This window comes from Alexandromys fortis, unplaced genomic scaffold (genome assembly GCF_014885135.2).
Source record: "Alexandromys fortis isolate MF-2015 unplaced genomic scaffold, M_Fortis_MF-2015_v1.1 scaffold_116, whole genome shotgun sequence".
Lineage (NCBI taxonomy): Eukaryota > Metazoa > Chordata > Mammalia > Rodentia > Cricetidae > Alexandromys > Alexandromys fortis.
Window position 1 is genome coordinate 1,858,388 of NW_026067998.1, and position 15,032 is coordinate 1,873,419.

Below are 15,032 nucleotides of genomic sequence, written 5' to 3' on the forward strand. Positions count from 1 at the left end.
GCAGATAATTTGGGACTATTGAACTTCTCTCCAAGAGCTCCGCCTAACAATGAGAAAGGAGAAGCTCAAGGTGTATTTTGCTCACACTACATTCTCAGGCTTGCTCTGCATAGAGGTTGCACACACACTGTCCTCTTCTCTTGTCCCAGGGTCTTTGAAGGCCAGACATTGAACTTTACAGCTCCATAGGGACCCATGCCCAAGAATACTCTCTGCTCAATTTAAAACTTTGCTGCAATGTTTTCAGAGTTCTAATAATTTTGGAATGTTTTAATTTTGCACTAAACCTTGAAATCGGGTAATTGATCCTGTGGAGCTTCTGCGCTTACACAAGATCTTGAACTGCACTAGTTATATGGGCATTAAGTTGAAACAAGTTGTTAAAAGCAGACATGTTTTATGCAATTTTATGTTCTTTTCCCAGAGATAAATACACCCCAGGTAACAAGAAAAACATTTTTTTCTTAATTTTCTGGCTCCTGGAATCAATGAAATGTAAAGGCATACTTGTAACAGATGAACACAAATAATTGTTTGAACATAATGTTTTCAGTTTATAAATTGAAATAAAGTCAGTCTACATTGATTGCATGAAAAATTAAACTTGTTATAGCAGAGCAATAATTTATTTATTTAATTTACCTCTGACATTTCATACAAATACAGTGTATTGCAGCTGTAGGCATCCCTACCTTCTCTTCCTCCTGCTGACTGACTCTCTTATTGAAAATAGTAATGGAATTTTGAGATGAAATCTCACAAATCAAACTGAATAAATATAAAGGTGAGCAAAGATGGTCAATACTGAGGATAAATGACAGAGCTAACAAATAATGATGATTTCCACACAAATATATCAATAACCAGCTATAGGAAAAGGTCCCTCCAGAAAGGAAATACCAGACACCAATGAAGGCAAAGATGTTTCACTAGGGTGTGGCAAATGTAACAAACAGGATGTATCCCGTTGTGCTTTTTAGTTTTTCAAGAATAACTAAGTTAAAAGGGGGACTTTGAAACCTAAACTGAAAAACAAAGAATCTAATCAAAATCAGAGTTAATGTTTAAATTCTCCCCTATTGAAACAAAAAAATTCTTTAAAGATTCTGTTGCCATTGTTGCTGCTGAAGGTGATGGTGATCTCCCTCTCTCTCTCCCTCCTTCCCTCTCTCCATGACAGTGGAGATGGGAGAAGGTGATGACATAAAAATATGGCCACCGTTCAAGTTAGTGTTTATTTTTGAGAGCACAGTAGTAGCTGATGAGCTTAAAGATTTGGGGGGAAATATTAAAATACTTCCAAGAAGAACATATTAAGAAAATTATTGTCACCATGGGAGAATGGAAATGAATCAAATGTCTATTGCTGGCCAGTCATGATATGAAAGAATCAGCAAAAATATAAAAATCAGCAAGAAAATACTCAGAAACCACCAAGCATTAATGGGAGAAAGATTGATGCTTGTAAGTCTAACTAATTTGTGTAACTACGGCAACTAACATAGGATGCAAATGACAAAATATGCTTTGAAAAAAGAGAACATGTCTTTAAAAAAATAATGGGGGCTTGCAACCACTGATTAAATTAAGGGAAAGTACATTTTGTTGGTAAGGGAAAAGACTTTATATACTATGCTTATTTTCTATAAAATGGAGTTCAAAGATTCTTTTGTTTTCACATAGCCATGAGAAATATTAATTTTGCCACTTATAGGATTAAAATAAAGTTCCTCATCTTCCAAATTACAGCACAAGAGGAGATCATAAAGGGCATTTTTCTGTGCAGCAGAATATAAAACAGGTAAGAAACAGTTGTACTAAAAAGCATTAATAATATACTAGTCTCAGGAAAATAACTAAAGTCCATTACAAAGTTAGAATCAAAATTAATCAGGGGTCAGATGAAAATACCACGTGATGTCTACTTTTTCAAAGGAGATGCAGCTTAAAATAGCAGTAAGACACAGAAAGCAATTTAAAACATTAAAACAGTACAATTCAATCATCTAAATTAATACGGACCCTAAAATCAGAAATGAATTAAGAGAAGAGAAAACTTCCTGTGTACATAGAAGTTCATTTCTTCTCCCTTTTTGATAATTTAGTAGAGCTGGTTTCAAAGGCTTCAGTTACCTCAAGGGAAAAACGGGCAATAACAGCTGCTATGTCCCAGGAATCCCCTCTTTCAAAATGGCTGACTTCTACTCCAGGGAACTATGCTGGCATAACTATTCAAATACTGCTTGGCACTCAGCATAAACACTTGGGCATGACAGAACCAGGCTACCTTCTGACACAGGAGTCACTGTAAACCACGAACTTTTCATGATTCCTAAATCATAGTGCAATAAGATTGCAAACAGTCTGTCTTGCTCTATTTTTTTCTATTAGTAAATTTCCTCCCGTAAAGCTTGTGTCAAATCACCAATGTTTTGCCACTGATGTTGTCCACAATTGCCTTATATAACAGGAACAGATGTCAATAATTTATTATGACAAAGAATATTCATGTGAGCAATGAAAAGTGGATTTTGTTTATAAAGTTGAATAATATTATATGTCACATTAAAAAGATGAAGAAGAAAATTTTTATTATCACTTTAATGAGATAGCAGACAGCATTTGATAAAATATTACAACCATTTATATTTTAAAACCCTCTAAAAAGAGATGGTGTCTATGTTTATTTCAAACCAACTTTCATAAAAACAGTAAGATTCCTACTTCAAAATTAATACTTATTAAGTAAATATTATTTAGGTAAGTATTAAGAAAAAAAGTATTCCAACGAGAATGTGAATAACTCCCATGGATAAAATTACAGAACAAATATTTTGTTGTTGTTGTTTTTTCTAAGAAAAATGTATGTACATTATTATTCTGTATTTACATATGCTTTTGGTGGTGCTGATATCAAAGTATTAAATCTCCAAATTAGTTAACATAATAAAGTACAATGGGATCTACATTGAAATTTTGAACATCAAGCCATTAAAATGTAATAACAACCAGGAAAAAATTATGTTTTAAAATGAATAACTAATGAAACCATATATCCCAAACAAAAGGTCAGAATTAAAACACTGGCTAACTTACCTACAGGCAAATCTAGAATATTACAGGTGGGGACTGTGCCTTTTAAGGGATATGAAGCCTGAACTGACCATCTTCTGTAACCAGGCAGTGCTTCCAGCTAGGACACCAAACTAACCACAAAATCTTCGACCTACAATCTGTCCTTAATCCAAAATAGTACAGGTAGCATATAACTTGTCTACATTGTCATCTAATATTATAAAGGCTAAGAAATTCTTGAGAAATTAAAAAAAAAAATACTAACAGGTCAATGGTGATACATGCCTTTAATACCAGCACTTGGTAGGCAGAAACAGGCAGATCTCTGGTAAACAGAGTAAATTCCAGGAGAGCCAGGAATACACAAAGAATCCTATCTTGAACCCTCTCTCCAAAATTAAATATTTATTAAATAAAAGCAAAGAAAAAAATTGAACATTTATCGAACATCTAGAGAGAGGTTCCTAACTAAAACATGTATGCAAAAAGAAAAGAAGAAAAAAATCCTAAATTAAACACTATAAAAATAAAAACTTAAATGTATGTTAATCAAATGGTAAAATAAAGATTGGGTTCAAATATCTAGTTTTATGTTGTAATTGCACTTATTAGAGGCAATTCCCCTTAATGTTATATCCAGAGCCTAGATTCCCCCCAAAGACCACCAAGTGTTCTTGATGTGGGATTGCCCTCTGTATGCTGAAAATATGCTTTATTGCCATTGGTTAATAAAGAAGCTATTTTTAGCCAATGGCTTAACAGAATATAGCCAGGCTGGAAAACATATAAAGAGAGAATAGATAGAGTCAGAAAGACGCCATGTAGCTGCCAAAAGAGAAAGATGCCCTCTGGAACTTTGCTAATAGGCCACGACCTCGTGGTAATGCACAGATTAATAAAGATAGGTTAATTTAAGATGTAAGAGCTAGGAAATATGCATAACCTAATAGGCCAAGCAGTGTTTTCTTTTTAATTAATTAATTTATTTATTAAAGATTTCTGTCTCTTCCCCACTGCCGCCTTCCCTTTCTCTCCCCCTCCCCCAATCAAGTCCCCCTCCCTCGTCAGCCCAAAGAGCAAACAGGGTTCCCTACCCTGTGGGAAGTCCAAGGACCACCCACCTCCATCCAGGTCTAGTAAGGTGAGCATCCAAACTGCCTAGGCTCCCACAAAACCAATAAGTGCAGTAGGATCAAAAACCCATTGCCATTGTTCTTGAGGTCTCAGTAGTCCTCATTGTCCGCTATGTTCAGCGAGACAGGTTTTAACCCAGGCTTTTTCAGACCCAGGCCAGCTGGCCTTGGTGAGTTCCCGATAGGACATCCCCATTGTCTCAGTGTGTGGGTGCACCCCTCGCGGTCCTGAGTTCCTTGCTCGTGCTCTCTCTCTCCTTCTGCTCCTGACTTGGACCTTGATATTTCAGTCTGGTGCTCCAATGTGGGTGTCTGTCTGTCTCTTGTCTCCTTTCATCGCCTGATGAAGGTTAATGTTCAGGAGGATGCCTATATGTTTTTCTTTGGGTTCTCCTTCTTATTTAGCTTCTCTAAGAACCAGAATTATAGGCTCAATGTCCTTTATTTATGGCTAGAAACCAAATATGAGTGAGTACATCCCATGTTCTTCTTTTTGGGTCTGGCTTACCTCACTCAGGATGGTATTTTCTATTTCCATCCATTTGCCTGCAAACTTCAAGAAGTCCTTGTTTTTTACTGCTGAGTTAATTAATACAGTTGAGTTAATTAATACAGGGCCTTCTTTTTAGTCTCACTGAGGGAAGTGTCTAAGAAAGCTAGGTCATTTTAGACATGATTGGCTTATGAAAGAAGAACTCATATTAGTATGTTTTAATTGGTTAGGGCTAGTCAGGGGTTAGTCAGGCATTAGTCAAAGCTACAGATTTTCTTGGGGGGGGGGCATACCTGAAACTTGTCCTGGCCCTGTCTTTGAGCAGCTGTGGAGAAGTGCTACAGGTACCAGGTGTCATCCTCACTGTTGGGGGTGTTAGAGATTCATCGTCTTTTATTCATGGCTTCTCCTCAGAAACTGCTTGTTCAGTCTCAGGAAAATGAAACTGAGGCCTGATCTTCGAGAGAAGACTGAGCAGCCTGTTATGGCATCTGCTAGGCCCTTCCACTAAATGGCAGTAATTTTACTTCTTATTTCCTTTAAGGTCTCAATATTTTCTAATTTTACATGCAAAATAGAATGCTTTAAATCAGTCAAGAAAGCAAGAACTGTTTCTAATGGGCAAAATTAAATAGAAAAGAACCAAGTGCCACTAATGATCAGAGAAATCTAAATGAAAGCTACAGTGAGTAATTTTAACCCATTAAATTAGTAGATTAATAAAAGTCTTCCAAAATTGACCTGGTAAAAATAGAAATTTTCTGTCATGCATATTTTGTAATAGTAGAAATTTAAATTATTATTACAAGAAATATTTATACTTACAACAAGTTTTTATAAATTGCAAAAAATCTTTATGATTATAAGCTCACATCCAAAATAAAGACAAAACTTTAAAAAGATGGAAAATTTATTTAAATTTTTTTCTAAATAGTCCATATATCCAAAAGAAAAGAAATCAGGATGGAAATGAGTGCCCACAAATGGAGAACTCAAGGCTACCATTCAAATATTAGTACACAACAACGTGAGAATACAGGACAGTTACATCAGAGGAAAACACCAAATGATGTACATAGTAATAAAAGGGAGGAATGGAAATCAATTATTAGCCTAGCAGTTTCTTGTTGATTTGTTTGTCTGTTTGGATTTGTAAAATTTTAGTTACAAAGAAAATTGAATTAATGTGGATAATGGTCTTTGTTTTTCATTTCTGTCTCTTGTTTTGCATTCTCCTTTTAGTTTCTCTTTTGATACAACCATAAATTAAAATTTTGGTGTGTCTTTTTTTTTTTTTTTTTTTTGGTTTTTCGAGACAGGGTTTCTCTTTCTCTGTAGCTTTGGTGCCTGTCCCGGAACTAGCTCTTGTAGACCAGGCTGGCCTCGAACTCCCAGGGTGTGTCATTATCTTTTATACAGAAGTTGATACAAAACCATTCTGAGGATACTGGGCTTTGCATTCAAGTTTGTGAAAAAATTTCATTTGCTTGCTCATGATTTATTTCGAGGGGACTTGAGTAGCTAAAACTTCAACAGCGTCAGCTACTTGTGTTTCTCCCTCATTGTCCTTCTATTGATCCAACTAACATGATCCAGCCTGCGGATGGCTTGAGGCCCGTGGAAAAGGAGGCTGGCAAACACGGCAGTATGCTTCAGTTGTGGTCTTTATCAATAGTCTTTATCCTCTGGTAAGTTGCAGATCAAATTTCCTCACGTCAGGATTCCCATTTTGAACCACATGAACCACCCCATCAGACAGGTTTTATCTGTGAAGTTAGAGACTGCTGTCTTTAGAATCCGGTCAGCCTTCCATCCTGGTCCTGCTGACAGTCTCTTCTGGCTGCTGGGCATGTGCTTTCATGGGCACAAAACATTCCAGACTCCCATATACTCTGAGGATCCAGCACCAGCAGCTGCAGAAGTTGCTCTAGAGTGTGGGTGGGGAGTTATTGGAAGAACATGGTAACATGGGCAGATCTGCACCCATCAGGACGATGGCTCCCCTTGCCTGTACATGAAAAATAAAAGCCTATGCGCTTTCTTTAAAACAGAACTTTAATTTTTAAACTATTAGTAATTAAAATGTCCTGTTGATTGCTCATTCCAGTTGTCCATGCATTTTTAACCCTATCTCATCCAAAACTGGAATCTCCTTCCCTGTCTTCCCTCCTCCCACCCTAACTGAGACTGAAAACAGAGGGTCAAGAAGAGAAGGTTTGTTGTCTTTTATTCCATCTATACCTCTCAATACTCTTCTCTTCTCTATGTTATTGTCATAGAATGGTGCTTAGGGTCACCACCTGGCCAGTGAATCCTGATGTTCTAGGTGGGTCTGATAGGCCCATTTAGTAACTCAGCTTTGCTCTGCTCTGCTGTCTTCATGTTGCCATAAGAAATCCATGCTTAGTTCTTTCCCTTGTAGGGACTGCATTATCAAAATTGATGCTTTCACGCTTTCTGGCTCTTGGGATTGGTTCAGAGGGATGAAGCTACCCATGATGCTCCTGCTGGGCCTCTGGTTATTTTTTCCTCCTGACTGGAAAACGAAGTCTAAGCAGCACTCTGTCCTCCTAGGAGGTTGGGAAACCACGGTCACAAAGTAGTTTTCTTCTTCTTTTTACACTCTTGAAATGATCAAGCAGTTCAAGTTATTGATCGGATTGAGGGCTACTATTTTAAGGTCCCATCTTAGTAGACTACGGCACACTTCAATTTTAGCAAGTTGTCACAAAGCAATAAATGCCACAGAGAATTTTAACATGTCCAAGATGCTTGGTATTATATGAAGTTTATTTGAATGATTAAAAAAAATGAGTATATGTGCAGAAAAGAAAAGAGATAGTTTGATGAGTCAAAAGTTGTAGATTCTTCCTGAATGCATATGATCCCCAATATGTATCTGTCTGAGTTCTCAATCTCCCTGCCATCATTTCGTCACTTGTTAAAGAAATAAGAAAACATGGGTCTACCTACTGCTTCAGCACAGCTATGGGCATTTTTATAAACAGTCAAATCACATACAGTGAATATTATATGAGAGTATGTCATTTTATTATGACTGTTGTGGAAATGTTTCTATATATTCCATCTTCTCAGTGTGTATAAATTACTTTGGCCAATTATTAATGAGGCAATCAGAAATAAATGACAAAGTCAAAATTTACTGTTATAACTTACTCACTGAAGCTTATCAGTCTATCCACTCAGTAGTTAAGGGAGAAAAAAGAAAAAAAAAACAGTTAACATTTGGGAGGAAAAAAGATGACAGTGTATGAGAGACTTTTCGCTCTTCTTTTTCCACTGAAATTAATAATGCAAAGCATTTGGAAACAAAAGCATGTCAAAGCTTTTCTTTTAACAGGAACAAAAGTTATTGTTAAGTTAGACAATGAAAATCTAGTGAAGTGAATTTAGAGCTGAAAAAAGGCTTATGTTGAAGATTATTATTTTTATTCTGATTCATATGAAACTGTTTGTATTAGTTAGAGCATGAATTTCTTCCCAGGAGCAATTTCACCATAAAGTTACATTAATATCAAATAATGAGAAAGGATGACAACACAGATGCGTTCTTATAGGTGTTTCCTAGGGCAGTTCCCATAAGCCAAGAATCTTGGGGTGAAAAGCAAAGTTCCAGAAATCCTAGAGCAGGAGAGAAGTGACATTCTGATGGCGGCTGTTCTTCCATGTCTTTCCCCTATATGTCAGAGTTATTTATAGGAACAGAACTGACAGAGTGAATCGATGTCACAAACAAGACATATTAGGGCTGGATAGTTCAGCAGTGGAGAGGCTGAGAACCTAGTAGCCAGGTTTTCTGCAATCCACGAAGCTGGATGACTTGGCTGTCCTAAACTGGTGGAGAAACCGGAAGGATCTTAGAGAGTTAGGGATCTTCATGGCACACTGGAGGTCTCCAGCCCTGGGTTCTAATGTCAGAGAAGGATGGTAACAGCAGTAACAACAACAAAATAGATGGACTTACCAGAGAAGAATGAAGGTGAGCAGGCAAAAGCAGCCCCAACTTTCCCTCTGACTTTTTCAGAAGGTGAGTAGCTCAAGAGAGAATCTTTTCTCATGGGATAATCCTTCAATCCATCTTCCCCACCTCCCTCCTTCCTCAGTTAACTCCTAATAGCTCTCCTCTAGGCATGGACGGGAGAAATGCAACAAGCAGCATGTCTACTTCTTTCTTAAAGAGTAGCCCCACTCCAAAGGAATCTTCAGTTCATTAAAGAGAGACCACAAGAGCTCCTTGTGTGCCCAAATCTCATTTCACCCCTTTTCTTCCCTTGTTGTGGAGAACAAGCCTGATAACCAACCAGATTTCACCTTGTTTAGCAGCATAGCATTCAGCCACGTAGCATCTGCCCTTCCAGTCTGCACCCTGGCGTTCACAGCTGCAGTTTGAGGACAGGAATCATAGTAAAATATGACACCCATTTTTCTAGGTAGACTTAAGCAATTCAAATATTTAAAACCACTGTGGTACACTAGCCAAAATTACACTTTATATTTTTCTTCTGTGGATGTTTTATATGCCTGTGTGTGTGCAGTGTATTTAGATGTTGCTGTATATTCAAATAAAGATTAAACAAGCAATTTGAAATTAAAGTGGTTTAATTTAAATATCAATAGTATTAGCAAAGAATTGTGATGCAGCAAAGGAATATGGAAATGTTAACTGCTTAGCAACACAAAATTAGTTCAATTTAAATGTTGAAAAATCATTTACATCATACACATGAGACTTTGTGATAAAGCAAGGGACAAGGGTCTGGCTCTCCTTGCTGGTGGTTCATGGTACATTCATGGGAGTGTTTCATGCAGAATTGTACCTCTTAGTTTGCCTATTAGTCTTATTGTAAAGCAGTTGGTGAGTCCAGGGTAGGTGGCACAAGACTGCCCTGACCTATTTTCAAAGCTGAGGAAGGTTTACAATTTCAAGTTCAGTCTTAGAAAATTAGTGCAACCTTGGCTCAAGGTCTGAAAAAAAAGGGGGAGGGGAAGTCTGGGGTCATAGATCAGTTCTAACGGACTTGCCTAACATCCACACCAATAATTACATAAAAGAAAATAAAAGAAAGGTTCAAGGGTGTTTAAACAGCAACACAACACCTAACTGGAGCCATTATAACTACCTTCTGTACAAAAGGGGGTGGAAAAAGAACCAAGGTCTGCACACCTCCTTTTTATTCTATTTTATCTCATCCGTATACTATGCCTTTTTTTTTCTCCATGAATATAGACACCTATTGTGGCTTTTCACTACCTCACAGTTCCTTCTTCAGACATTTGACATGCACCAATATATCCCACATTCTTCTCAAACTGTAGGTCAAGTCTAGCCTGCATACTTGATTTAACTTTTTTTATTGTTGTCGTTTGTTTGGAACTACCATTCCAGGGAGCTGAGTATTTGGATACCTGTCAAATGTGCTGGTTCCTAATCCCTGATGGTGATATGAGGTAGTGCTCTTACGAAATGGCTATGTGAATGGAATTAATGTTTTCATGAAAGGGTTCTAAAGAGATCTTGTGACACTTTCATGTGACGACATAAGAAAATATGTCATCCTGAATCAGGGACAATGGTACATCAGACACCAAATCTGTAGTTACCTTCATCATTCTAGTGTTCAAAACTGAGAGAGAAAAGTATCCTGTTGCTTTTCTTTTTTTTTTTACACCATTTGTATTTATTTAAAATATATTTATAAAATTAATGAAATACATTTATAACACATATAACACCATATTTGGTGGAGCTGAAGAGATGACTCGGTCATTAAATTGCCTACAGTACAAGCTCGAGTGCCTAAGTTTAGATTCCAGGTACCCACACAAAAGCTGGCACCGAGAGTGGTATGAGTGGATTCTGTAACCCAAGTGTTGAGAAGAAATATGGAAACAGGCTAACCTTTTGACCCTATTGACTGGCCAGCCTATATAATTAATGAGATCAGTGTTTTTCTTATAGGGTACTAGGTATTGAACCTAAGGTCTCATGCTGTAAGGTAACTCTGCCCAGTACTCTTATTACTTTATGTTTTAAAACAAAATCTCACTAAGTTTGCCAAGACTGGCTATAAACACCTTGTGTTGGTAATCCTCCTGCCTCAACCTCCAAAGTAGCTAAGATTCCAGGCCTGCTCCATAAGCCCTCACTAAATTCCTTTGGTTTGTAACTCAACCGTTTTAAAGCGTTTGGCTGTAATTCCTAAGTGCACTAAGACATACCCCAAGAAAGACATGCATTTCCTTCAGAAGGAAGATAAGCCGCCTCTGCTTCCTACAGTGGTCCAGCTGCGCTTCCCATCAACAAGCAACTTTGGGCTTTCAGGCACCCATGACAGAAACCCACGCATATCATCTCACAAGGAGAGGGGGACCACTGTGCTTGTTTTCCATACATTTCTACTCTAACGAGGAATAGCGATTCCCTCTAGTACTTCCAGCTGGCAATGTTCAGCACATAGGTAAAATTAGGTCCAGAGGGAAGGTAATTTCCAGATGTCGAGAAATCCCTTTTCCCAAACAGGATTCATCATTGAGTACAGAAGAAAGATACAATAAAGGGCTAATTTTAGGAGACTATAAATGTGCCAGCTCAGGTTCTGCACTTTAGCTTCCTTGCCCAGTATACACTTCCACCACTTCGCAAGCCACCCAGCCCCTGAGCACAAGGAATGGACTACTCTTTGTAGATGACTAAGCTATCCATGGGCTAATGGCATCAAATTGACATTTGCAAATAATAAGCAATGACTTGAAACTATATTTTACTCTTTACATATCAGATGTTCTGATGTCCCTTTTCACTATTTACTTATACATCCAGCAATGTTGTACAAATAGTTGAAATTATATATTGAGCAAAAAAAAGCAATTAGGCATAAAATTTTCATCACACTGAATTTGATACTATGGAAAATTAAAGTAAAATTTAGAGTATAAAATTAAATGAACTGAGCTCCCTTGCCAGATCTATACTTTGCAGTCTATATACAGGAATGTCTGTCTAAACTACATCACCTGGCTGCTCCCAATCGCATCCCCTCTGCAGAATTATGCATATAAGCACACTATCAATTACATACGAGTTATCAATGTCTTAGAACTTGCTGGAGAAACAGAACCAATAAAACGTATATATGCAAAGTGATTTATTAGCTTGGATAACAGGATAGGACCTAACTATTCCAACAATGGTTATCTGCATGCCATAAGGGCTGAGAAAAGAGTACTATTCAGGCCATAAAAGTGGACATGTAAGTGCTCATATACCTTGTGAAAGGCTTAGAGTAGCTCCCTGAAGAGCCACCAGAAGGCTAATGAAGCTGGAGAAAACACATATTTGCTGTAGCAACAACAGATATACACATTCCGGAAGACAAGTAGGTAACCAAGTGACACTGTTTTTCTTTGTTGTTGTTATTGTTGTTTTTGCTTTGGAGGAGTAGTTACTTGTTGGAAGGAGTCACCCACTTTGAGGGAAATTCTCCCCATTAACTTAGTCTCCCATGTACACACTGTCCCAGACAGTGCCTTCCAGTGCCATGAATAATAGGCCATAGTATGACATTCTTTCTTTTCTTTTAGAACCAGAAGATGGTTCTGGGGTTAAGAAAAGTTGATGCTTTTGCTGAGTTTGGTTCTCAGAATCCATTTCAAGTGGTTCACAACTGTCTGCAACTCTAGCTTTAAGAGATCAGAAACCCTGTTTGGGCCTCCATAAGCATCTACACACACAAATGCACACATACATCACACACACAGTCACATGTACTAAAACAAAAATAAAGCTTAAAGTTCTAATGTGATAGAGAAGAGTATTATATTGAGCAGGTATTTTTCTTGACTATGAAAGAGTGACCTCAAGCATTTGTTGACAATGTAGTTGCTATCTAAGTATCAGGTGAAGCCAGTTGTATTTACTTTCCTTACTTTCAGTGACCACTTCCCAAAACAAATCATTATGGGCTCCCTTTATCTACAGTGGAAGAATTTAGCCAAAGTTCTTCCTGGAAACATGCTACATAGAGAGTTATACATACTTGTGTGAACACATCAAGAGAAGGAAGTGAGAAGTTAAGTGGCAATTCAAGCAGGAAGCTCACATCATGATTGTAGAAGGCTTTAGCTATTCCTCTAACTGAGTTTACTCACAATACCAGAAGTCCCTTTGTGGGTCTTGACTCCCCTCCAGTTATTTACCAGAGGTCAGGAACAGGGCATGAAAGTCACCTGGGAAGGAAATGCAGATGGCTGCTATTTGCCTGAGTCGCATGAGCCAATCTGAATTAGCCCATTAGTGATCCTGTAAGTATGCAGAGGGCTTCCTGCACTGGCTTCTGTGTTACTTTCTTGCTGGTGTGAGATTCTGTATTAGTAAACCTTTTCTGGTTTGTTTACAAGTTTTCCTCTAAAATCACTTTCCCCAGGGCATAGAGAGAGCTCTGTGGTTATGAATTCTTCCTGTCCCTGCAAAGGAACAGAGTTTGGTTCACAGCATCCACATCTGGCAGCTCAAAAGCACCTGCATTATCAGTTCCAGGAGATCTGACAGCCTCCATTGGCACTAGCAGGCATGTACACATACATGCAAAAGGACACAGATACACATAAAATAAAATCTTTTAAAAAATTCTCCTTTCCCTGCCTCCCAAACGCCCCTAGTCCAAAAGTCACAGAGTGCTGTAATCCTCTACGATGTAACTGCCAGCATCAACTTGACAAGAGCATACTCCAAAAACAAGATAAACTGTGCACTTCTTTTTTTTTTTTTTGCCTTACATATCAAGTTACAAATAGAGGAATTATCTACTACAATATGACTTCTCAAATCATTTGAAATGAAGATCTAATTACAAATGGATACAACTGTAAAATTCAGTAAAAAAAATTCTAGAAGAAAATAAATGCATAGACATGAGAATATTCAAACTTCTGGTTTTATTATTAATTCAACAGATGGTAAATACCATATCAAATTACTATAAAAATTTCTAACCGCTGGATTCTCAATCTCTGGCTGAGTTTCAGAACAAGAAGTGTGTCACCCAACCCTGGTCCACCAACCAATTTTGCATGGCACTGAACTGAAGAACATTGTGTCATCAAAGTCTTCCTTGCTTTCACAACCCTTGGAAATGCTAGCATTTAGATGAGTCAGTTTCACTTTTTCTTAAAACTGGTTGTTAGGATTTAGATTGCAAAGGCCACCTAGCTGAGACTCATTTACCAGCCCATGACACACTGAGCACCGATGGAACCTTTCAAAGGTGGAACCCAGATGTCAAACATTATCTCCTTGCAGCACAGTGAGGAGAAGCGTTTGAATTGTGACCACTTTCTTTCTCTTGATTTCCTGAACGCTAGGAAGTGAGCAGCTCTTCTCTCCTCCACGTTCCCTGATAGAATTTTAATGCAAGCACAACAGGAGCCAAACAATCAGAATGAAACTCTGGAACCAGGAGCAGAAAAACCAAAACTCATCTGTCTTCTCTAAAGTTGATTTTTGGGCGTTGGGGGAGGAGCAGTTTTGCAAAGTGACAGAAATCTGACTAACAGTGAAATGGGCAAAGAATGACTTACAAAAATTCACAGCTCTACGTGGCCCTCCTCCTCGTGTCCATGAGTGATTGAAATTAAATATATTGCTTCTAAGAAAAGAATATGATTTATGCTAAATATGTAACAACAGAGTAGATATTAACACACACACACACACACACACACACACACACACACCTTTCTAATGCTCTTGGGAAGAATGTACCTCATTTTGAAAAAAATGACAGTGCAAATTTAAGAGGCCTGACATTTGACCACTTTTTCAATGGCTAAAAGAACCCTCACAAGTAGGTTATTATCTCAGGGAAATCAAAGTGAATCAAACTGTTCATAGCAGTGCTAGATACTAAATCCTGATTTCTTTAACATCTAAATTGTAGTTATCTAAATTTTCGAGCATGAGTATGTCATTTTTAACTGTTCCTTCTATTGCTATTTAATTATTCATGTATATACTTATTTTTCTCCTTCAATAAGAACATACGCTCTGTGAGGGTAAGCACTTAGCCTGCCAATTTTTGTGCGTTTTCCTGTGTACATCGAAAAGAGTAAACTCAACATTCAGCAAAATGGAACGTAGAAACTTGTATTGGTATACTTGCTGTTAATTGACTAACCTTTACACAAAATAAAATTTGTTCTAAAGGAGAAATGAAACAAGACTTGAAAGTGGAAATACATATTCAATATAAAATAAAAATATGACTGCTTACTCTTTAATTCTCTTTCAAAATTATAAACTTCAAAATTAATTT